Source organism: Malus domestica, chromosome 02 (assembly GCF_042453785.1).
Source record: "Malus domestica chromosome 02, GDT2T_hap1".
In the NCBI taxonomy this organism is placed as follows: domain Eukaryota; kingdom Viridiplantae; phylum Streptophyta; class Magnoliopsida; order Rosales; family Rosaceae; genus Malus; species Malus domestica.
The window spans coordinates 23,955,029-23,979,177 of record NC_091662.1 but is presented as its reverse complement, the minus strand read 5'-3'; positions in this window follow the sequence as shown (position 1 = coordinate 23,979,177).

The following is a 24,149-nucleotide window of genomic DNA, read 5'->3' as shown; positions in this document are numbered from 1 at the left end:
GATTAGGAATCCTTCATTGATTAGGAATCCTTCGTCGATTAGGAATCCTTCGTCGATTAGGAATCCTCCTTCATGTAAGCACTTTCCTACTTCAACTAGGAAACCTTGTTCAAGTAGGAATCATCATCTTCAAGTCTTCAAATTCGTCCAAACCTTGGCTCCAATTATGTGATAATCATTCCAAGCCCAATTTTGCTCCAAAAAGCTCCAAAATGCATCTTCATGCATCCTTTGGCCTTAAAACCTGAAAACACATAAAACTAGCTTAAAAGACTACTTTAACTAAGAAAACACCATGGAAATGCATAAGAACTAGCTAACTAAGGCGCATAAATATGCTCCTATCAAATTCCCCCACACTTAGCTTTTGCTAGTCCTCGAGCTAAACAAAACAAACAAAAGAAACAAAACACACTCTAGACCTTCCAACAATTGGCTTAGGGATTTCCAATGCACATGACATGTTAAAAATTGTTATCCCCATAGATTTGAGTCATCTTTACACAAGCACATACTTAATTAAAGCCACCACTTACTAGTTCACAAGTAATCAATTAAAACAATGCTTTGAATGTAGTAACATGCCTTAGAGAATTCCCTCAATTCCTTACAAGATATACACTCTATTTTCACTCAGATTTTCTAACTCCACACCCTACACTAGTCATATGTGAGAAGATTGATGTAGATATGAAAACGAATGCTCACATATATGTTTCACAAAGAACGCAATTTCTAGAGTTAAGAAGCATGTTTAGATATGATCTCATAAATGGAATGCTACTACTTAAATGCGAGAACCAGTGACACCATATGCTCATACCAAATTCAAACTCCACAAATTGAAACACATAACACTCAAGATAGAAGTTAAGGGTTGTAACGGGGCTTGGGGTATTGGTTAACAAAGAAAGGATAGGGAAAACAAACGTTCTTCATGCATTAGGAAGCAAAGTAGTGAAATTGAGACTTAGAATTCACTTAGATTGCAGAAATTAACATTAAAACACAAGGGAAAGATTTAGACAACTCCTTAGGGCCGAATTCATTGTTTTGGACCCTTACTTCAACAAACAATACTTTGGAACTCTTTTTCACATCTTTTCAACTCTTTTTTCATACTTTTCACACTTTTTTTCTTCATTTTTTTCTTTTTCCACGAATTTTTTCTTTTCTTTTCTTTCCACACGTGCCTATGGCACACAAAATCACCAAAAGAAATACTTCCCCCACACTTGTTTTCTGTCAACATAAATTAAAAGGAATTCAATTTGAATCATGCTTTACTATGCTTTAAGAACAAGGGTATGGATGGTCCTAATCTAGGCTAGGTGAGGAAAACATGGGTTAACAAAGAATAGGCTAAACAAGGCTCAACGGGGTTAAAAACCTACAAAACATAATAACAGAGGGGATTTACGGCTTTTTGGCTATGGTGGTGGTCACTACACAACTTTATCTTGAATATGTGTTATGCAATTCAATGACATGCTTTGAATGAAATGGGCATGAGTTCTAGCATTTGGAACTAAATGATGAAACGCCTTCTAAGTAGCAACCAAGCAAGGAATAATGAGATCATGCAACGACTTAGAAAACAAAGAATGCACAGATTTTAACTCTCCAAATAAACGTTTAGGCTCAAGTCTCACAAGGTTGTAGCATTAATTCGAGTTCCTTCCTTCAAGCATGTTACAAAAACTGATTTTTCCTTTATGATTGCATGTGAATTCATAAGTTATAACCACAACCAAGCATAAACAAAGAGTAAATCAAACTTTCATCCATGTTAATCACTCTCTTTAACAGTCATGCAATTAAAAACCAAATCCTCATCATTGTGTTGGAAGGTACCCTAAGACACAAACAAACACACAAAAACAACTCTTTTTGGGTTTTTAAAACAAATTTTTCAAATTTTTATGTGATTTTTGGATTTTTACTTCAAAACACCCTAAAACACACCAAAACAGCTTAAAAACAGCAAGGAACAAGTCTATAAGTAAAGGGTGATAAAATCCCACGAATTTGCATCAAAAACACTTATTTACCCCCCCCCCACACTTAAATCAAACATTGTCCTCAATGTTTCAAGCACAAACTCACACAAAACACAAAGAAACACACAAACAGCAAGTTAAAAACAAAATTGGCAGATTAAAAACAAGCAACAAAGTGAAGGGTTTTAGAAACTCAAATCTGGTTGTTAGAGCAATTCCTAGGTCCCACGGCATTGTCCTCAATCTTCCTTATTTGAATGCTTCTCTTTAAGCTCCCCTAGGTCCCACGGCATGGATTTGATCTTTGAATGGACGATGATACTTGAAATGAACTGGCATTGGTTTAGATTCTAGTGTAGTTACTTTGTCCGACAAGAACTCAATGACAAGAACTCCATTGTGGTCCTTTCGGCAATCTGTGACAATTGAGAAGTAAGATTTGCTAATTGAGCTTGAATGCTAGCAAAATCCATGTCTTACTTCTCTAGTACCTAAAATCAAAGAAAGAGAACTAAATCAAATATAAAAAGTAACACACAACAAGGAAAACAAAATTAAGTCAGAAACTAAAACAGAAACAAACTAAACAAAAAGAAAAGAACCAAGGGATTAGCAAAGTTGCTAATCCCCGGCAACGGTGCCAAAAATTTGATGCGAAATAGATAAGCACACAAATTAAACCCTCTTTTTGTCAAATTGTAGCAAAGATGTAAGTAGGGATCGTTCTAAACCGGGGATTAGGAGGGATTGCTAAACACTTGAAAACTGACTCAATGATGTAAAAACAAAGTTAAAACACTAAACTAGACTCAAAGAATGTAAAATTAAAAGTTAAAACACCAAAACAAGGCAAAGGAACCAAAACAGCAAATAAACACTCAAAACTGCCTTAGAAGCACAATCTGGGCAGTTTTGAGTACTAACACAAATTTGGACGAATTTATGTTATAACTTGACTCAAAACACTAGAAAACATAAACTAACACACTTTCTAACTAATCTAAGACTCTAAAATAAAGGGGGATTTTGTTTTGACGAAAATTAAAATAAAGAAAACAGATTGGAAATAGGGCAGATTGTAAAAACGATTTTTGTGAAATAGATGGGTAGAAGGCTAGTTAGGGGCTCTTTCTCCACACATGACAAGTATGCAAACGACTCAATTTCCAGTTATTCCTTCGTTGAATTATGAATGACAATGCCCCAAATTAACCGTGACATCACTAGTTAATTCTCAAGTTTTCCTTGTGTTATTGGATTGGATGACATCATTCGACAACCCAAAGCATTCCTCAAAAGTTCCCTACATGACATCATAATAAAGATACAATCAAAGATCATTACGTTCAATGAAAACTATAAGCATTGACAAAGCACTTGCAACTATGACATCATGTCACTCATGTTAGGAATTGAACTTAACGCGATCGTGACTAGCGACCTTCACTACATATGAATATAAGTGTGTGACGATTATGTGAAACAACCTTATATTCTAGCAACATATTCATGCAAGCCAATTAAGTGCCGACCCCTAATTAACAAACACAAATAAGTTATTACTCGCACAGTTAAGCCAATTGCATTCACGATTCAAGAACTCATAACTGGAATTTATTAAATCAACTTGCATACATAGTCATGGCTTCGAAATTACCCCTAACCAATAGGGGTTTAGCCACTCATGTTCGTAGCAAAACGAAAGGAAAAGAAATTAAACATTGAAAGCATAAAACGAATTACACCTAGAATGCACCAACGATGAAGCTTAAGCATCCAAGAGTCCTTCCTTCTTTCTCCTTCGTTATGTTTTCTTAGTTAAAGTAGTCTTTTGAGCTACTTTCATGTGTTTTCAGGTTCAAAGGGCATATGACATAAAAGATGGCAAAATGGAGCATTTTAGAGCAAAAGTGAGCTTGGATTGAAAAGTACATGCTTGGAACAAGGAATGGACGAGTTTGAAGGTCGAGGGAGCTTAAGAAATGAAGAAATGAAAGTAAAGAACAAAGAAGTCGGAATTGGCAACTAAAGTTTCTAAAGTTGGAAGTTTCTATTCTTGGAGGTTTCCATTTTCGAGAGTTTCTATTCTTGGCTTTGGGCTTTTGGATGACCCATCTTTGCCTCTTGGACCTATCTACAAACCCTAACCCTAGCCCACTAATTTGCCGCACCTAGGCCTTTAAAATTTCTGATTTCCTTGCCTTGCAAGGCATTCTAGAAGCCTAAACCCTAGCCCACTAAACCAGCCGAACCCTAGGCCTTTTCCCTTGCAAATTCTGATTGTTTTAACCTATTTTCTGGTGGATTTGGGTTTCTAGAAACCCTAATCTGATTGCTAGGGTTTTTAAGTGCCTATATATACTCTCTTAAACCTCTTGGCCGAATCTATCACCTCCCATATTCATTCTACACGCTAAAACCCTAGTTCTAGTTCTTGCCGCAGCCTTCCATCCCCAAACTCCCAACTTTCTGCCCAAATTCAACCTTGCCGCAACCTTCCATTCAAATAACCATTCATCCACCATAGCCGCACCTTTCCACCACCATCACCACCTTGTGCAGCCACCATTGGAGGAGGAAGAAGGAGTGCCGTGCAGCCCAAAGGAGGAAGACACCTTGCACATGCAATCTGCCATTAGTGGAGTGTTTGGAGTTCTTTCTTTCTTTGTTTCTGTTTTCATGTTTAATTTAACTTGCTTTTCAATTATGTTAGACATGTGGAACTAATTTCTTTATAGTTAGAGGTGAATTTGAAGCCATGGACATATGTTTTATATGATTTGATTTCTTCCAATTATGATTTCAGAAATTGTGAATGTGATTTACTTATCTATTTGATTGATAACTTGTTTATGTATGTGGGTTGAGGGTCGACACTTAATTTGCATGCCTAAACTTGATGCTAGGATATAAGGGAATTTCACCTAATCGTTATTAACTTGTATTCATAAGTAGTGAAAGTCGCTAGTCACGATTGTGTTAAGTAAATCCTAGGCAAGAGTAACATGCGTATCCCATAGTTATGAATGCCTCGTCAATGCTTATGATTTCCATTAAACTTAATGATCTTTGATATGTGTCTCTATCATGCGTATTCCATAGTTAGGGCCCTTGATAAGAATAATTTGGTTGTAATGCGTATTCCATTCAATTCAATGAATCTAGGGAAATCTGAGAATTAATTGGTGCAATCTAGTTAATTTGGGGCATTGTCATTCATGGTTTGTTGAAAGAGTAATCGGAGATCGAGTTGTATGCATATGTTCATGTGTGGATAAGGAATCCTCTAACTAGCTTCTCACCATTCTATTTAATCACAATCTGTTTTGCTTTACATTTGTTTTTAAAGTTTGAGTTTTAAAGTTTTAATTTCGTCAAAATCATTCCCCCATCTATTTTAAAGTGTTAGATTAGTTAGAAATCCATTTAGTTGTGTTTCTAAGTGTTTGGAGTCAAGTCATAGTCCAAATTCGTCCAAAGTAGTGTAGGTGCTCAAAACTGCCCAGAAAGTGGTTTTTAGGCAGTTTTGAGCCTTCTAGTTGCTGTTTTGAGTTTTTAGTTTGTTTAGGTGTTTTAAACCCTAGTTTTGCATTAATTGAGTCTAGTTTAGTGTTCTACATTATATTTTTATGTTCTTGAGTCAGTTTTACAGTGATTAGCATCCCTAGTTAATCCCCGGTTAGAACGATCCCTATTTGCTCATATACTACAATTGTCATCCATAGGGTTTAATTTGTGTGTCAAGTTAATTTTCACATCAAACACCATGGAAATGCATAAGAACTAGCTAACTAAGGCGCATAAATATGCTCCTATCACAAACCCATGGCAACACCAAGTGAATGAGGTAAGTGCCATCTCCGAATTTCAAAATCAAATGGCTAACCTTACTACTCTTCTTTCTCAGGTTGTGGAAGGACCAAAAGTACAAAATGTAAGTGCTTGTGGCGTGTGTTCCATGCAAGGACACCTTACGAACAAGTGCCCACAATTGATAGAGAATGGAGGGTGGGAGACCCTCAATGCCGTGGGTCTTGGGCAGCCATATTAACAAAGAAGTGATCCTTTCTCTAATACCTATAATCCCGGTTGGAAAGATCATCCAAACTTCAAATGGCGAGAACCCCAACAAGGCCAACAACAAAGCACATTTAGGCAACAACCCCCGGGTTTCTATCAAAAGCCGTTTGCACCCATACAACCTCAAGCACTACCTACCCAAACCAATTCAGGTTCGTCCATTGATAATGATCAGATTTTTCAATTACTAACTTCTATGGCTCAGGGTATGCAAAAGAGAGACAAAAGGATGGAAGAGTTGGAGAAGCAAGTAGGGCAGATTGCGGAGTTCATGGGCCAATTTTGAGAGCAAGGCAAGTTGCCAAGTTCAACCGTTGTCAATCCGAGGGGAGGATTCGAAACTACCAAGGCCATGACGCTAAGGAGAGGGAAAGAAGTAGGAACTGAGCCACAACCATTGAGATCTGCCCCCAAGGAGGACGAGAAGTTGCAAATTGAGGAGGAGAACCAAGCAAAGGCCACGACAAGGGTAGAAACACCCTTGCCGCAACCACCCAAGCATTCCAATTCGGCCACCATAGGTAAGGAAGGTCCAATTCAAGTTAATTCTAATGTCATTCCTCCGAATGTACCGTTTCCTAGCAGATTTTTGCAAGCCAAGAACAAAGAAGAGGAGAAAGATGTTCTCGAGACGTTTAGGAAGGTGCATGTCAATATCCCACTCCTTGATGCTATAAAGCAAATCCCGAAGTATGCCAAGTTTTTTAAGAAGCTTTGTACAACAAGGAAACGGATTCGGGAGAAAGAGGTGGTACACGTAAGTGATAATGTATCTGCATTGTTGCAAAGAAAGTTACCACCTAAATGCAAAGATCCAGGTAGTTTCACTATCCCTTGTGTTATTGGCAATACGAGGTTTGATCATGCTATGTTAGATTTAGGTGCATCTATAAATGTCATGCCATATTCTGTTTATGCATCTATGAATCTAGGAAAGCTTAAAAATGATGGAGTTATTATTCAATTAGCCAATCGATCTAATGCATATCCCAAAGGAGTGTTGGAAGATGTTTTGGTGCAGGTAGACCACTTGATTTTTCCTGCAGATTTCTATATGCTTGATATGGAGGATTCAACCCACTCTCCACCATCACCACTCTTACTTGGACGACCATTCATGAAAACAGCTCAAACCAAGATTGACGTGGCCAAGGGAGCAGTAACTATGGCCTTTGGTGGTGATATGATTAACTTTAAGATTTCTGAATCGGTGGAGAATACTAATGATGTTCGTTCTTGTTGTGCTATTAATGAAATTGAACATATAGGGCAGGAATGTTCAACACTAGTCAAGAAGAATGTACCACAACCCACCATCGAGGAAGGAATTGGAGTAAACAACAAAGAGTGCATGGCCCCAACCTTGAAATCACCAAATCTGGCCGAGTGCACCCCTTGTGCATCTGTCCATAGTGCTACCACTTCTTTGCCGTACAAAGGTAAGCCACCTATTCCAATTTCGATTCCCATTTCAACTAATAGGTTGCTACCTTGTATAGTGTAGGTACCTAATCGAAGTCAACGTGGTGGGAGAGTTCGTGTTGATTTAGAGAAGCAAAACACGACAATAAGAAAGGATCATTATCCCATCCCATTCAAGGACCCAAAGAATGAAGTATTTCGTAGGACAGGTAGTGGAAAAACCCCTCCATACCGTGAGGTTCCATAAACCTTCAATGGAGCATCGTCCGGCTGCAAGACGTTAAAGAAAGCGCTACTTGGGAGGCAACCCATGCATTCGACAAAGGAAGACCAAGAGAGCACTCCAATTCCAGATTTGCGTTCCTAAACCCTTCTCTTTGTTGTTATTTCGTTTCTTCCATGTTAGATTGTTTAGTTGTTGTTTTCTTTGTTTGTTGGTTATTTGTGTTAGTTTATGCTTGAAACATTGAGGACAATGTTTGATTTAAGTGTGGGGGGGTAACCAAAGTGTTTTGATGCAAATTCGTAGGGTTTTATCACCCATAATTTCAAATATTGTTCCTTGCTGTTTTTAGGTGTTTTTAGGCTGTTTTGGTGTGTTTTAGTGTGTTTTGACATAAAAATTCGAAAATCCCATAAAAATTTGACAAAATGTTTTGAAAAACCCAAAAAGAGTCGTTTTAAAGTTGTTTTGTATGTTTGTGTGTGTCTTAGGGTACCTTCCAACACAATGATGAGGATTTGGTTTTTAAGAGCATGACTGTTAAAGAGAGTTATAAACATGGATAGACAAGCACACAAATTAAACCCTCTTTTTGTCAAATTGTAGTAAAGATGTAAGTAGGGATCGTTCTAGACCGGGGATTAGGAGGGATTGCTAAACACTTGAAAACTGACTTAAAAAAATAAAAACAAAGTTTAAAACACTAAACTAGACTCAAAGAATGCAAAACTAAAGTTTAAAACACTTGAACAAACATAAAACTCAAAACAGCAACCTAATGACTCAAAACTGCCTAAAACCACTTTCTGGGCAGTTTTGAGAACCTAACAAGAACTTGGACGAATTTGGGTGAAAACTTGAATCAAAACACTTAGAAACACAAATCAAAACATATTCTAATTAATCTAAGACTTCAAAATAAAGGGGGATTTGTTTTGGACGAAAATTGAAAAGAAAACAGAAACTCTAAACAAAACAGATTGTAAAACGTTTTTGGATGAAAAGGATGGATAAAAGGCTAGTTAGGAGGTTCTTCTCCACACATGTCACACTTGCAAACAAAACGATTTTCAGTTGTTCTTCCAATAAATTATGAATACTCAACGCCCCAAATTAACCGTGAATTGCACTAATTAACCCTCAGTTTTTCCACGAGTTATTGAGTTGGATGATTGCATACGACAACCCAAAGCATTCCCTACGAGTTCCCTACATGAATTGCATAATAGAGATACAAGCAAGAATCATTAAGCATTCCCTACGAGTTCCCTACATGGATTGACGAAGCATTCGTTACTATGAATTGCATGAAACTTATGCCAAGAATTCATTCAACGAGATCGTTTTCAAGCGACCTTCACTACTTGTGATTATAAGATTGTAACTATTAGGTGAAACTCCCTCATAATCTAGCATCATATTCATGCATGAAAACTAAGCGTGCACTCTCAATCAACATACACAAATAAGTTATCAATCAAATAGATGAACGAATTGAATCCACAACTTATGAAATAACAACTGAATGTAATCAAATCATATTGCAAGCATGTACATGGTTTCGAATCACCCCCTAACTAAGAGGGGTTTAGTTCCTCATACTCGCAAAGCAAAGATACATAAATTTAGAAATTAAAACCCAAAGAAAGAAAACACCTAGAAGGCTCCAACTTGGCAGCAGGATCATCAATGATTTCCCTTTCCTCCTTGCTGCGGCAGAGAAGTTTAGAACAGGTTTTGGGTGGTATTTAGGGTGTAGAATGGATGGGGAATGGTAGGGAAAGGTTTAGGGTTGATGGGGGTACGGCTAGGGATGATTACCTTCAACTCGTCCATTTCATCCCAACCTTGTGTTCCAAGCATGTCCTTTTCAATCCAAGCTCACTTTTTGCTCCAAAAGCTCCAAATTGCATCATTTCATGTAATATGTCCTTTAAACCTGAAAACACATGAAAGTAGCTTAAAAGACTACTTTAACGAAGAAAACATAACGAAAATGCATAAGAACTAGCTAACTAAGGCGCATAAATATGCTCCTATCAATGCTTGGTTGTGGTTATAACTTATGAATTCACATGTAATCATAAAGGAAAAATCAGTTTTTGTAACATGCTTGAAGGAAGGAACTCAAACAAACGCTACAACCTTGTGAGACTTGAGCCTAAATGTTTATTTGGAGAGTTAAAATCTGTGCATTCTTGTTTTCTAAAGTCGTTGCATGATCTCATTATTTTTTTTGCTTGGTTACTACTTAGAAGGCGTTTCATCATTTAGTTCCAAATACTAGAACTCATGCCTATTTCATTCAAAACATGTTATTGATTTGCATAACACATATTCAAGATGAAGTTGTGTAGTAACCACCACTTAAGCCAAATTGCCGTGTCACCCATGTCATTTATTTTGTAGGTTTTAAACCCCGTTGAGCCTTGTTTAGCCTCTATTGTTTGTTAACCCACATTATCCTCACCTAGCCTAGATTAGGACCATCCATACCCTTGTTCTTGAAGCATAGTAAAGCATGACTCAATTGAATTCCTTTTGATCAATGTAGTGCAGAAAACAAGTGTGGGGGAATTTATTTGTTATGTGTGTGTGCCAATGTCTTTAATGAGGCACGGGTAGAAAAAAAATAAAATAAAATAAAAGGGAAGTTGTGAAAAGTTTGAAAAAGAGTCGAAAAAGATGTGAAAAAGAGTTCTAAAGTGTTGATTGTTGAAGAAAGGGTCCAAAAAGTTGAATTTGACCTAAGTGTTGCATGAATCTTCCCCTTGTGTTTAAAACTTGATTTCTGCATTCTAAAGTGAATTCTAAGTTTCGATTTCATTGCTTTGCTTGCTATTGCTTAAAGAACCTTTGTTTATCCCTATCCGTTCTTTATTAGCCAATACCCCAAGCCCCGTTACAACCCTTAACTTCAATCTTGAGTGTTGTATGTTTCAATTTGTGGAGTTTGAAATTGGTATGAGTGGTGCGAAATATATAAGCACACAAATTAAACCCTCTTTTTATCAATTGTACCAAAGTATGTAAGTAGGGATCGTTCTAGGCCGGGGATTATGAGGGATTGCTAAATCACTTGAAAACTGACTCAATTACCTAAAAACAAGTTTAAAACACTAAACTAGACTCAAAGGATGCAAAACTAAACTTTAAAACACTTAAACAAATCAAAAGACTCAAAACACTCAAAACTGCCATAAAACCACTTTCTGGGCAGTTTTGAGCACTAAGGAAGAATTTGGATGAAAATTGGTTCTAACTTGACTCAAGACACCTAAAGACACAAACTAAATCACTTTCTAACTAATATGACACTTAAAACTAAAGGGGGAATTGGTTTTGACGAATTTTAAAAAAAACAAGAACTTTGTAAAACAAAACAGGTTTTAAAACGAATTTGGGTTAAATGGATGGATGGAAGGCTAGCTAAGGGGTTCTTCTCCACACATGTCATGCTTGCATACAAAACGATCTCTAATTGCAATTCAATAAACCATGAATACTCAACACTCCAAGTTAATTAGGTCTGCTTAAATTAACTCTCAGATTTCCCTTATGTCAATGAATTGGACGGAAATAGCGCATCACAATCAAATTATTCTTCAAAAGTTCTTTATATGAAAGCGCATGATAGAGATACAATCAAAGATCATTAAGTTCAATGGAAATCATAAGTATTGACGAGGCACTCATAACTATGAAAGCGCATAAAACTTATGCCAAGAATTTACTTAACACGATTGTGATCAACAACCTTTACTACTTGTGAATATAAGTTCGTAACGATTAGGTGAAACTCCCTTATATCCTAGCATCAAATTCATGCATGCAAATTAAGTGTCGACCCTCAACCAACACACACAAATCAGTTTTAATTCTTGTAGATAAGCATATTGAATTCATAATTCATGAAACACAATTAGAAGTAATCAAATCATATAGCAGGCATAAACATGGTTTTGAATCCCCCCCTAGCCAAGGGGGGTTTAGTTCCTCATACTCACAACGCAAAGATAAATAAGTTTAAACATTAGAATCCAAAGAAAGAAAACACCTAGAATGCTCCAACTTGGCAGCTGATAGGAGCATATTTATGCGACTTTGTTATCTTGTTTTCTTGCATTTACGTTGTTAGTTATTGTTTATTATAGTGAGTTAAGCTAGTTTCGTGTGTTTGTAGGTTCATATGGCAATTGAAGCAAGAAAGTGCATTTTGGTGCATTTTAGAGCAAAACTGAGCTGGAATGTTGTGTATGCTAATGGAGCACATGAAATGGACGAGTTTGAAGGTCAAAGAAGCTAAGAAATGAAGAAATGAAAGTGAAGAACAAAGAATTCGGAATTGGAAACCAAAGTTTCTAATGTTGGAAGTTTCTATTCTTGGAGGTTTCCGTTTTTGTGAGTTTCTATTCTTGGCGCTGGGCTTTTGGATGACCTATCCTTACCTCTTGGACTTGAGCCACACTTCCTAGCCCATTCTCTCTTAAATTCTGACTTATTAGGGCCTTTAGTTGTGGATTTGGGTTATACAAATCCCTGTCTAAAACTAAGTGGACCTAAGCCCTAATTCTTTGTGGATATTCACCCTATGCCGCACCTAAACCCTAGCCCATTTCCAAATCTGATCTCCCTAATCCTATGCCGCACCTAGGGTTTTAAATACCTGATTTCCTTGCCTTGCAAGGCATTCTAGAAGGCCCATCTCTAACCCTAATAAACCAGCCGAACCCTAGGCCTTTTCCCATGCAAAATCTGATTGTTTTAACCTATTTTCTGCTGGATTTGGGTTTCTAGAAACCCTAATCTGATTGCTAGGGTTTTTAGGTGCCTATATATACTCCTTTAAAGCCTTTGGCTGAATATACCACCTCCCATATCATCCATTCACTCCAGAAATTTACCCTAAGCCCTTTGCCGCAACCACCAACATCATTCTCCCTAGTTCTAAGTTCTTGCCGCAGCCTTCCACCCCCAAACTCCCATATTTCAGACTTCTACAACCCTAGCCGCACCTTTCCACCACCATCACCACCTCGTGCAGCCACCATTGAAGGAGAAAGAAGTAGTGCCGTGCAGTCCAAAGGAGGGAGAAACCTTGCACATGCAATCTGCCATTAGTGGAGTGTTTGGAGTTCTTTCTTCTCTTGTTTCTGTTTTCATGTTTAATTTAACTTGCTTTTCAATTATGTTAAACATGTGGAACTAATTTCTTTTTAGTTAGAGGCGAATTTGAAGCCGCGGACATATGTTGGTTATGATTTGATTTACTCCAGTTATGAATTCATGAACTTTAGATGTGGTTTACTTTTCTGTTTTGATTAAGAACTTGTTTATGTATGTGGGTTGAGGGTCGACACTTAATTTGCATGCCTAAACTTGATGCTAGGATATAAGGGAATTTCACCTAATCGTTATGAACTTATATTCATGAGTAGTAAAGATCACTAGTCACGATTGTGTTTAAGTAAACCCTAGGTTGGATTAACATGCGTATTCCATAGTTATGAATGCCTAGTCGATGTTTATGATTTCCGTTGAACTTAATGATCTTTGTTGAATGTCTCTATCATGCGTATTCCATAGTTAGGGGCTTTGATGAGGAATAATTTGGTTGTAATGCGTATCCCATTCAATCCAATGAATCTAGGGAAATCTGAAAGTTAATTTAAGCGAACCTAATTAACTTGTCATTCATTGTTTGTTGAAGTCACAACTGGGAATCAAATTTTATGCATATGTTCATGTGTGGATAAGGAACCCTCTAACTAGTTTCTCATCATTCTATTTCATCACAATATGTTTTGCTTTAAGTTTGTTTTCAAAGTTTAAGTTTTAAAGTTTTAAGTTCGTAAAAATCAATCCCCCATTTATTTTAAAGTGTTAGATTAGTTAGAAATCAATTTAGTTTGTGTTTTTAAGTGTCTTGAGTCAAGTTTTAGTCCAATTTCGTCCAAATTAGTGTAGGTACTCAAAACTGCCCAGAAAGTGGTTTTAAGGCAGTTTTGAGTCTTTTAGTTGCTGTTTTGAGTTTTTTGTTGATTTAAGTGTTTGAAACTTTAGTTTTGCATTAATTGAGTCTAGTTTAGTGTTCTACATTATGTTTTTATGTTCTTGAGTCAGTTTCACATTGATTAGCATCCCTAGTTAATCTCCGGTTTAGAACGATCCCTATTTGCTCATATACTACAATTGTCATCCATAGGGTTTAATTTGTGTGTCAAGTCAATTTTCACATCAAATTTTGGCGCCGTTGCCGGGGATTAGCAAAATTGCTAATCCCTTGTGTTTTTTCCGTGTGTTTTAGTATAATTTACTTAGTTTACTGATGTTGTTTTGTTTTCTTGGTTTAGGTACTAGTGCATGACGCGGAGTTCTCAAACTGTGCATGCAAATATCTTGGACTTTAACGACGATTTTGAACGTGATTTGAGAAGACAGAGGAGGCATCCCGAACCTAGTGAACCTAGTTCAAGTTCAGAGGCCGAATCTGAGTTTGAAGAAGTGGAAGAAGAAGTTATGGCAGCGGACAATCGGACCATTAAAGAGCTTTCGGCCTCAGGGTTGACCAATGCCGCACCATTATGCATTCAATACCCCGCGGCTGCCCAAGGAAAGACCGATGAATTCGAGTTGAAGTCAAGCTTGTTGCACCACATTCCAAAATACCATGGGCTTTCCATGGAAGATCCCAACAAGCATCTCAAGGAGTTCGAGGTTGTTTGTTCGAGTATGACACCCATAAATGTCGACGGGAACATTCTGATGATGAAGGCTTTTCCATTCTCACTTGTGGAAAAGGCGAAGGATTGGCTTTACGAGTTAGCACCCGGAACGGTTACATCTTGGGATAGTATGAAAAGAGCTTTCTTGGAGAAGTTTTTCCCAACTTCAAGAGTCATTCTCTTGAGGAAACGGATTAGTGGCATCCAACAAAATCAAGGTGAATCGTTTCCTTCTTATTATGAACGTTTTAAATCACTTGTTGCTTCTTGTCCACAGCATCAAATGAAGGAGGAGCTACTCATTCAATACTTCTACGAAGGACTCCTTCCCATGGAACGCCAAATGCTTGATGCCTCGGCGGGAGGTGCGTTGGTGGATAAAACTCCGGGGGCTGCAAAAGTTCTAATTGCCAACCGAGCACATAATGCACAACAATACGAAGGTGTTGGACGAAGAGACCCCCCACGGCCACAAGTGAATGAGGTAAGTTCTATGCCCGAAATTCAATCCCAATTAGCTAACCTTACCTCTATTGTTTCTCAGTTGGCCGAGGGAATGAAGATTCATGGACCAAGTGTGTGTGGCGTGTGCTCTATGCAAGGACATGCCAACGATCAATGCCCTAAATTGATTGAGAATGGGGGTTGGGAATCTGCCAATGCCGTGGGTTTTGGGAACCAAAATCAACCCCGCCATGATCCATACTCTAATTCCTACAATCCGGGGTGGAGAGACCATCCAAATTTCAAATGGCGGGATCCTCAACAACCCCAACAACAAGGAGGATTTAGGCAGCAACCACCGGGCTTTTATACAAAGCCATTCGTCCCCAATCAAAACCAAGTGCAATCTGCCCCACCAACCTCAGGTACGTCTTTGGATAATGATCAAGTTGTTAAGTTACTTACTACTTTGACGCAGGAAGTACAAACTCAAAATAAGGAGAGACAAATCCAAGACAAACGGGTGGATAATTTGGAGAAGCAAATGGGTCAAATTGCCGAGTTTATGGGGCAAATTAGAGAGCAAGGCAGATTGCCTAGTTCAACCGTTGTGAACCCGAAGGGAGGATTTGAAACCGCTAAGGCCATCATGTTAAGAAGTGGTAAACAGGTTGGAGCGGACTCAAATACATCCAAATCAAGTCAAGACGAGGAGGACAAGTTGCTGAAAGAGGAAGTACAGGGAGCAAAGCCCACGGCCAAGGATGACCAAACCTTGCCGCCACTACCTAGTCCTCCTAAACCGTCCCCAACCACCAAGGTAAGTCCCAATTCGACTTTTTCTAGTTCTATTCCACTAAATGTGCCCTTTCCTGGCAGGTTTAGGCAATCAAAGAAGGAAGAAGCCGAGAAGGACATTCTAGAGACCTTTCGGAAAGTTCAAGTCAATATCCCGCTCCTTGATGCGATTAAGCAAGTCCCGAGGTATGCTAAGTTTTTAAAAGAACTTTGTACAACAAGGAGAAGGATTTCGAACAAAGAGGTGGTTCAAGTAAGTGAAAATGTCTCTGCTGTGTTACAAAGGAAATTACCCCCTAAATGCAAAGATCCGGGTAGTTTTACAATTCCATGCGTTATTGGTAATACTAAGTTTGAACAATGCATGTTAGACTTAGGGGCTTCGATTAATGTTATGCCATACTCTATTTATGCATCTATGAACTTAGGTGAGCTTAAAAATGATGGTGTGATAATTCAATTAGCCGATCGTTCTAATGCATATCCAAAGGGTGTTTTGGAAGATGTTTTGGTGCAGGTTGGTAACTTGATTTTTCCAGCGGATTTCTACGTGCTTGACATGGAGGATTCACCCCATTCCACCCCATTGCCGATTCTATTAGGGAGGCCCTTCATGAAAACAGCTCGCACCAAGATAGATGTGTTTAAAGGAACTTTAACGATGGAATTTGATGGGGAAGTCATTGATTTTAATCTTTCTGAAAGTATTAAATTTCCTAAGGACGATCATTCTTGCTTTTCTATTGATATAATTGATGATTTGGCGCAGGATTTCCTCGATTGTTTGGAGAGGGATACACTTGAAACGACAATTGCACAAGGAATTGGGCAAACATCTGGTTTTGCCGTGCTTAGAAGTGAGGAGGAGGCCGAGATAGTGGTTGCCCTTGAGTCACTACCTCAACACCATGGTAAGCCTTCTAACCCAATTTCAATTCCAGTTTCCACTAATAAGTTGTTACCCTCAGTGATTCAGGCACCTGTACTTGAGCTTAAACCGTTGCCCGATCATTTAAAGTACGTCTTTCTGGGAGACAACGAGACATTGCCCGTCATTGTCTCCTCATCACTCACGGCCCTATGATGTGAAAATTATGTTGACACTCAAATTAAACCCTCTTTTTATCAATTGTAGCAATGTATGTATGTAGGGATCGTTCTAGACCGGGGATTAGGAGGGATTGCAAAATCACTTGGAATTGACTCAAAAACGTAAAAAACAAGTTTAAAACACTAAACTAGACTCAAAGAATGCAAAATTAAGCTTTAAAACACCAAAACAAGCCAAAAGACTCAAAACAGCACCAAAACACTCAAAACTGCCTTAAAAACACAATCTGGGCAGTTTTGGACACTAAGCACCAAATTGGACGAATTTGGGTTTTAACTTGAATCAAAATACTTAAAAACACAAAGTAAAACACTTACTAACTAATTTGACACTTTAAAACAAAGGGGGATTGGTTTTGGACGAATTTAAAAACAAAACAAACTTTGTAAATTAGAACAGATTGTAAAAACGAATTTGATTTAAATGGGTGAATGGAAGGCTAGCTAAGGGGTTCATCTCCACACATGTTATACTTGCATACAAAACGATTTCCAATTGCTTTTCAATAAACCATGAATTCTCAATGCCCCAAGTTAATTAGGTTCGCTTAAATTAACCTTCAGATTTTCCTAACATTATTGAATTGGATGATTGCATACGACAACCCAAACATTCCCCACAAGTCCCCTACATGATTGCATAATAGAGATACAAGCAAGAATCATTAAGTTCTATGAAAACCATAAGCATTGACGAAGCACTTGTTACTATGATTGCATGAAACTTATGCCAAGAATTTACTTAACGCGATTGAGATCATCAACCTTTACTACTTGTGAATATAATTCCATAACGATTAGGTGAAATTTCCTTATATCCTAGCATTCAATTTATGCATGATAATTAAGCGTGCACTCTCAACCAATACACATAAATCAATGTAATTCGCATAGATAAGTAAATTGAATTCACAACTTATGAAACGCAATTAGAAGTAATCAAATCATAATGCAAGCATAAACATGTATTTCGAATCCCCCCCTAGCCAAGGGGGGTTTAGTTCCTCATATGCACAAAACAAAGAGAATTGAATTTAAACATTGAAATCAAAGGAAAAGAAACACCTAGAAATTCCAGCGACGCGAACTTGAATTGCATGAACTTCCGAGCTTCCTTCTCCTCCTCCTTGGTGCGGCAAGGGTCTAGGGACAGGTTTAGGACCTTAGGTGTATGGATGCATGGTTATGGAGGGATGTAGTAGTGTTTAGGGGAAGGGAATGGTGCGGCAAAGGTGTGGAGAGAGTTTGGACGAATTTCTGGAGTGAATTGTGAATTGTGGTGAGTGGTGATCTGATTTAGAGGTTAATAGGAGTATATATAGGCACTTAAAACCCTAGGGTAATCAGATATGGACTTGGATAACCCAAATCCACAAGGAAATAGGTCTAAACAATCAGATTTTGCAAGGGAAAAGGGGTCCTAGGTGCGGCAGGGATAGGATAAGGTGGATAAGGCTTCTAGAAAGCCTTGCAAGGCAAGGAAATCAGATTTCTAGAAGCTAGGGTGCGGCACCAATGTAGGGATTAGGGATAGGGCTTCTAGAAAGCCCCAAAACTGATAGGAAATGTAGGAAACTCACGGCAAGGAGGGGAACACTCTAGAAACTTCTCATTTGTGTCCTACAACACTTAGGAGTCCTTCTAGCATTAGGAAAACATGTCTCAATCCTCCCTTGACTTGGAATTCTTCTCCTTCTTCATCTTGGATTCCTTTTCCTTCTTGGACTTGGAAAACTTCTTTGTTGCTGAAACTTGATGCCATTTGGATTTAAGTTTCCTACTTCAAGTAGGAAACCTTGTTTGAGTAGGAATCTTCATCTTCAAGGAATCCTAATTCAACTAGGAAACCCATTTTGACTAGGAATCCTAATTCAACTAGGATTCCATCTTCACTTAGGCGCTTTCCTACTTCGACTAGGAAACCTTGTTCAAGTAGGAAACATCATCTTCAAATCTTCAATTTCGTCCATCCTCTTGGTTCCAAGCATATGACATTCATTCCAAGCTCAACTTTGCTCCAAAAGGCTCCAAAATGCATCCTTTTTCATACTTTGCCCTTAGAACCTGAAAACACATAAAACTAGCTTAAAAGACTACTTTACTAAGCAAAAACACTATAAATGTACAAGAACAAGCTAAACTAAGGCGCATAAATATGCTCCTATCACCCTAGAAGAGGAGAAGTTGATCCGAGTGTTGAAAGAGCACAAGACGGCCATTGGGTGGACTTTGGCCGATATTAGGGGAATTAGCCCGACTACGTGCATGCATCGCATACTTCTAGAGGAGGGTGCTAAACCAACTCGAGAGGCTCAGCGCCGTCTCAACCCTCCAATGATGGAAGTTGTGAAAAATGAGATTATCAAACTTCTTGATTGTGGAGTGATTTATCCGATCTCTGATAGTCGTTGGGTGTCACCGGTGCAATGTGTTCCAAAGAAGTCCGGAGTGACCGTGGTGAAGAATGCCGAGAATGAGCTTGTGCCAACCCGCATCCAAACAGGTTGGCGAGTGTGCATTGATTATAGGAAGCTCAACACCACCACAAGGAAGGACCACTTCCCTTTGCCGTTCATTGATCAAATGCTTGAAAGGTTAGCCGGTCATTCTTTTTATTGTTTCCTTGATGGTTATTCTGGATATAATCAGATTGTCATAGCGCCGGATGACCAAGAAAAGACAACTTTCACATGCCCCTTTGGTACCTTTGCTTATCGTCGCATGCCTTTTGGGTTATGCAATGCTCCGGCCACATTTCAAAGGTGTATGGTAAGTATCTTTTCAGATTTTGTGGAAAAGATTATTGAGGTATTTATGGATGATTTCAGTGTGTTTGGTGATTCATTTGATGGATGTTTGGAAAATCTCACAATAATTTTGAAACGATGTGTAGAAACTAACCTTGTGCTTAATTGGGAAAAATGTCACTTTATGGTTAGACAAGGCATAGTTCTAGGGAATATTGTTTCAGAAAGAGGAATTGAAGTGGATAAATCGAAAATAGATCTTGTACGCTACTTACCCTCTCCTACTTCGGTTCGAGAGGTTCGTTCGTTTCTTGGTCATGCAGGATTTTATAGGCGATTTATCAAGGACTTCTCCAAGATCTCAAACCCTCTTTGCCGTCTCCTCCAGAAAGATGTGGCATTTGACTTCAACGAGGAGTGTGAGAAGGCGTTCAATCACCTCAAGGACATGCTAACTTCGGCCCCTATCATAGTTCCACCAGATTGGAGCCTTCCTTTTGAGCTTATGTGTGATGCTTCCGATTATGCATTAGGAGCTGTTTTGGGGCAAAGGAAGGACAAGAGGCCGCATGTTATCTATTATGCCTCTCGGACTTTAAATGATGCACAATTGAATTATTCTACCACTGAAAAAGAACTTCTTACTGTTGTATTTGCTTTAGATAAATTCCGTTCTTATTTGCTTGGTACTAAAGTTATTATTTATACGGACCATGCAGCATTGAAGTATTTATTCACCAAGAAGGAGGCCAAACCACGCCTCATTCTTTGGATGCTTCTTCTTCAAGAGTTCGATATCGAGATCCGGGACAAGAAGGGAAGTGAAAACGTGGTGGCTGACCACTTGAGCCGTATGGTGCATGAGGAGGATGCCGTGCCTATCATAGAGACATTCCCCGATGAGCAACTGATGTCCGTCAAGGTAAGTGAACCGTGGTATGCTGATTTGGTGAACTATTTGGTGTCTAAACATGTTCCTAGTGAATTACTTAAACACCAATGTGATAAATTGAAGAAAGAGGCCGAGTTTGTAGGTAAGTTTCGAGATCCCGGACAACTCCCTAGTTCCACCATTCCAAATCCGAAGGGAGGTTTCGAAAGTGCCAAAGCTATCACCTTAAGAAGTGGTAAGGAAGTTGGGGCAGGTCCTACACCAAAAACAGGTCATAATGAGGATGAACTTTTGGAAATGGAAGAGGAGGCATCAAAGCAGCCCACGGCAAAGGTGGTTCCACCTTTGCCGCAAGTCCCTAATGTCCCAAATCTGCCCAATTCGTCCCACAAAGGTAAGAATGTGTCCAATTCAGTTCATACTAATGTTTTCCCTTCAAATGTGCCTTTTCCTAGTAGGTTCATGCAAACGAAGAAAGAAGAGGCCGAAAAGGATATCCTTGAAACCTTTAGGAAAGTTCAAGTTAACATACCTTTGTTAGATGCAATCAAGCAAGTTCCGAGGTATGCTAAGTTCTTGAAGGAGTTGTGTACCACGAGGAAGAGGATGGCGACCAAGGAAGTGGTCAAGGTAGGTGAGAATGTGTCCGCCATCTTGCAACGCAAATTACCTCCCAAATGTAAAGATCCAGGTAGCTTTACCATTCCTTGTGTTATTGGGAATACTAGATTTGAGTCTGCCATGCTTGACTTAGGTGCTTCTATAAATGTTATGCCATATTCCATTTATGCATCTATGAACTTAGGAGCATTGAAAAATGATGGGGTAATAATACAATTGGCCGATAGATCTAACGCCTATCCAAAGGGAGTTTTGGAAGATGTGCTTGTGCAGGTTAATCATTTAGTTTTCCCAGCGGATTTCTATGTCCTCGAAATGGATGAATCGGACCATGCTCCTTCACTGCCCATTTTACTTGGAAGACCATTCATGCTTTTCTATTGATATAATTGACTTTTTGGCGCAGGGATATCTCGACGATTTAAATGACGATGCGCTTGAAAAAGTCATTACACGAGGCATGGAACTCAAAACAAAGGGGGCTGATTGCATGCATGCTCACGGCATACATGGTTCATCCCATGCCGTGCCCCCTAGTGAGGAATTACTTGAAGTTGTGGCTGCCCTTGAGTCCTTACCTAAGCTTGATGGTAAGTATACTAACCGTGAGTCCATTCCCATTTCGACTAACAAATTGCTTCCATCTATAATTCAGGCACCTATCCTTGAACTCAAGCCTTTGCCAAGCCATCTGAAGTACATTTTCTTGGGAGAAAAGGAAACACTACCTGCCATCATTTCCTCTTCCCTCACGGCACAAGAGGAGGAGAAGTTGCGTCGCGTTTTGAAGGAGTTCAAATCTGCTCTAGGTTGGACATTGGCCGACATCAAAGGTATAAGCCCTACGACTTGTATGCATCACATATTTCTTGAGGAGGGGGCCAAACCAACTAGAGAGGCTCAACGCCGTCTCAACCCTCCGATGATGGAAGTAGTGAAAAAGGAGATAATAAAGCTTCTAGATTGTGGGGTTATCTATCCAATCTCGGATAGTAGGTGGGTTTCGCCGGTTCAATGCGTACCAAAGAAATCAGGAGTGACGGTGGTAGCTAATGCTGAGAATGAGCTTGTCCCTCAACGGATTCAAACCGGTTGGAGGGTGTGCATTGACTATAGGAAGCTAAACACCACAACGAGGAAGGACCACTTCCCATTGCCGTTCATTGACCAAATGCTCGAGAGGTTAGCGGGTTATGCTTTTTATTGTTTTCTTGATGGTTATTCTGGTTATAATCAAATTGTCATTTCACCCGAGGACCAAGAAAAAACCACTTTTACATGCCCGTTTGGTACGTTTGCATATCGTCGCATGCCTTTTGGTTTATGTAATGCACCTGCTACATTTCAAAGATGTATGATGAGCATATTTTCTGATCATGTAGAAAAGATAATTGAAGTGTTTATGGATGATTTTAGCGTATTTGGTGATTCGTTTGATAGTTGTTTGCATAATCTAAGTGTGATCCTAAAACGTTGTGTGGAAACTAACCTTGTACTTAATTGGGAAAAGTGTCATTTTATGGTTAAACAAGGTATCGTTTTAGGTCATATAATCTCTGAAAAGGGTATTGAGGTTGATAAGGCGAAAATAGATCTTGTACGTCACTTACCCTCTCCGACTTCGGTTAGAGAGGTTCGTTCGTTTCTTGGCCATGCAGGATTTTATCGTAGGTTTATTAAAGATTTCTCGAAGATAGCACAACCTCTTTGCCGACTCCTACAAAAAGAAGTGGCGTTTGAATTCACCAAGGAGTGCATGGCATCATTCAACCAACTCAAGGAGTTGTTGACCACGGCACCCATCATTGTTCCACCGGATTGGAGTCTACCTTTCGAGCTCATGTGTGATGCGTCCGACTATGCTCTAGGAGCTGTTTTAGGACAAAGAAAGGACAAGAGGCCGCATGTCATTTACTACGCCTCACGGACGTTGAACGATGCACAATTGAACTACTCCACTACGGAAAAAGAACTTCTTGCCGTTGTCTTTGCTTTAGATAAATTTCGATCATATTTAATTGGAACTAAAGTAATTGTTTTCACTGATCATGCAGCTCTGAAGTACTTGCTCACCAAAAAGGAAGCCAAGCCACGGCTAATTCGATGGATATTATTACTTCAAGAGTTCGACATAGAGATTCGGGACAAGAAGGGAAGTGAGAACGTGGTGGCTGACCACCTAAGCCGAATGGTGCATAATGAGGAGTTGGTGCCGATTTTGGAGACATTCCCCGATGAACAATTGCTGTCCATTAAGGTTAGTGCACCTTGGTATGCCGATATTGTTAATTTTTTGGTGTCAAAACGTATTCCAAGTGAGTTCACTAGGCACCAACGTGATAAACTTAGGCATGATGCACGGTTTTATGTGTGGGATGATCCGTACTTATGGAAATTTTGCCCCGATCAGATTATACGTCGTTGTGTGCACGATTCTGAATGTCATTCAATTTTGAGTTTTTGTCACACATATGCATGTGGAGGGCACTTTGGTACACAACGCACAGCCCTTAAGGTGTTACAATGTGGATTTTATTGGCCTAGTATTTTTAAAGATGCTAAAACTTTCTGCTTAACATGTGATAAATGCCAACGAATGGGTGGTATTAGTGCTAGGGACCAAATGCCGCAGGTTTCTATCCTAAATGTTGAAATTTTTGATGTTTGGGGTATTGATTTTATGGGTCCTTTTCCTTCTTCGTATGGTTTTACATATATTTTGCTTGCGGTTGATTATGTGTCGAAGTGGGTGGAAGCAAAGGCCACCCGAACTAATGATTCTAAAGTGGTTGCAGATTTTATTAGAACTAACATTTTTGCAAGGTTCGGAATGCCACGAGTGATCATTAGTGACGGAGGATCACACTTTTGCAATCGGACTATTGAAGCGTTATTGAGGAAATACAGTGTCACCCATAAGGTTTCTACACCTTACCATCCTCAAACTAATGGGCAAGCCGAGGTTTCTAACCGTGAGATCAAGCAAATCCTAGAGAAGACCGTTGGGCCAACAAGGAAGGATTGGAGCTTACGGTTAGATGATGCACTTTGGGCGTATCGTACGGCGTACAAAACCCCCATTGGGAT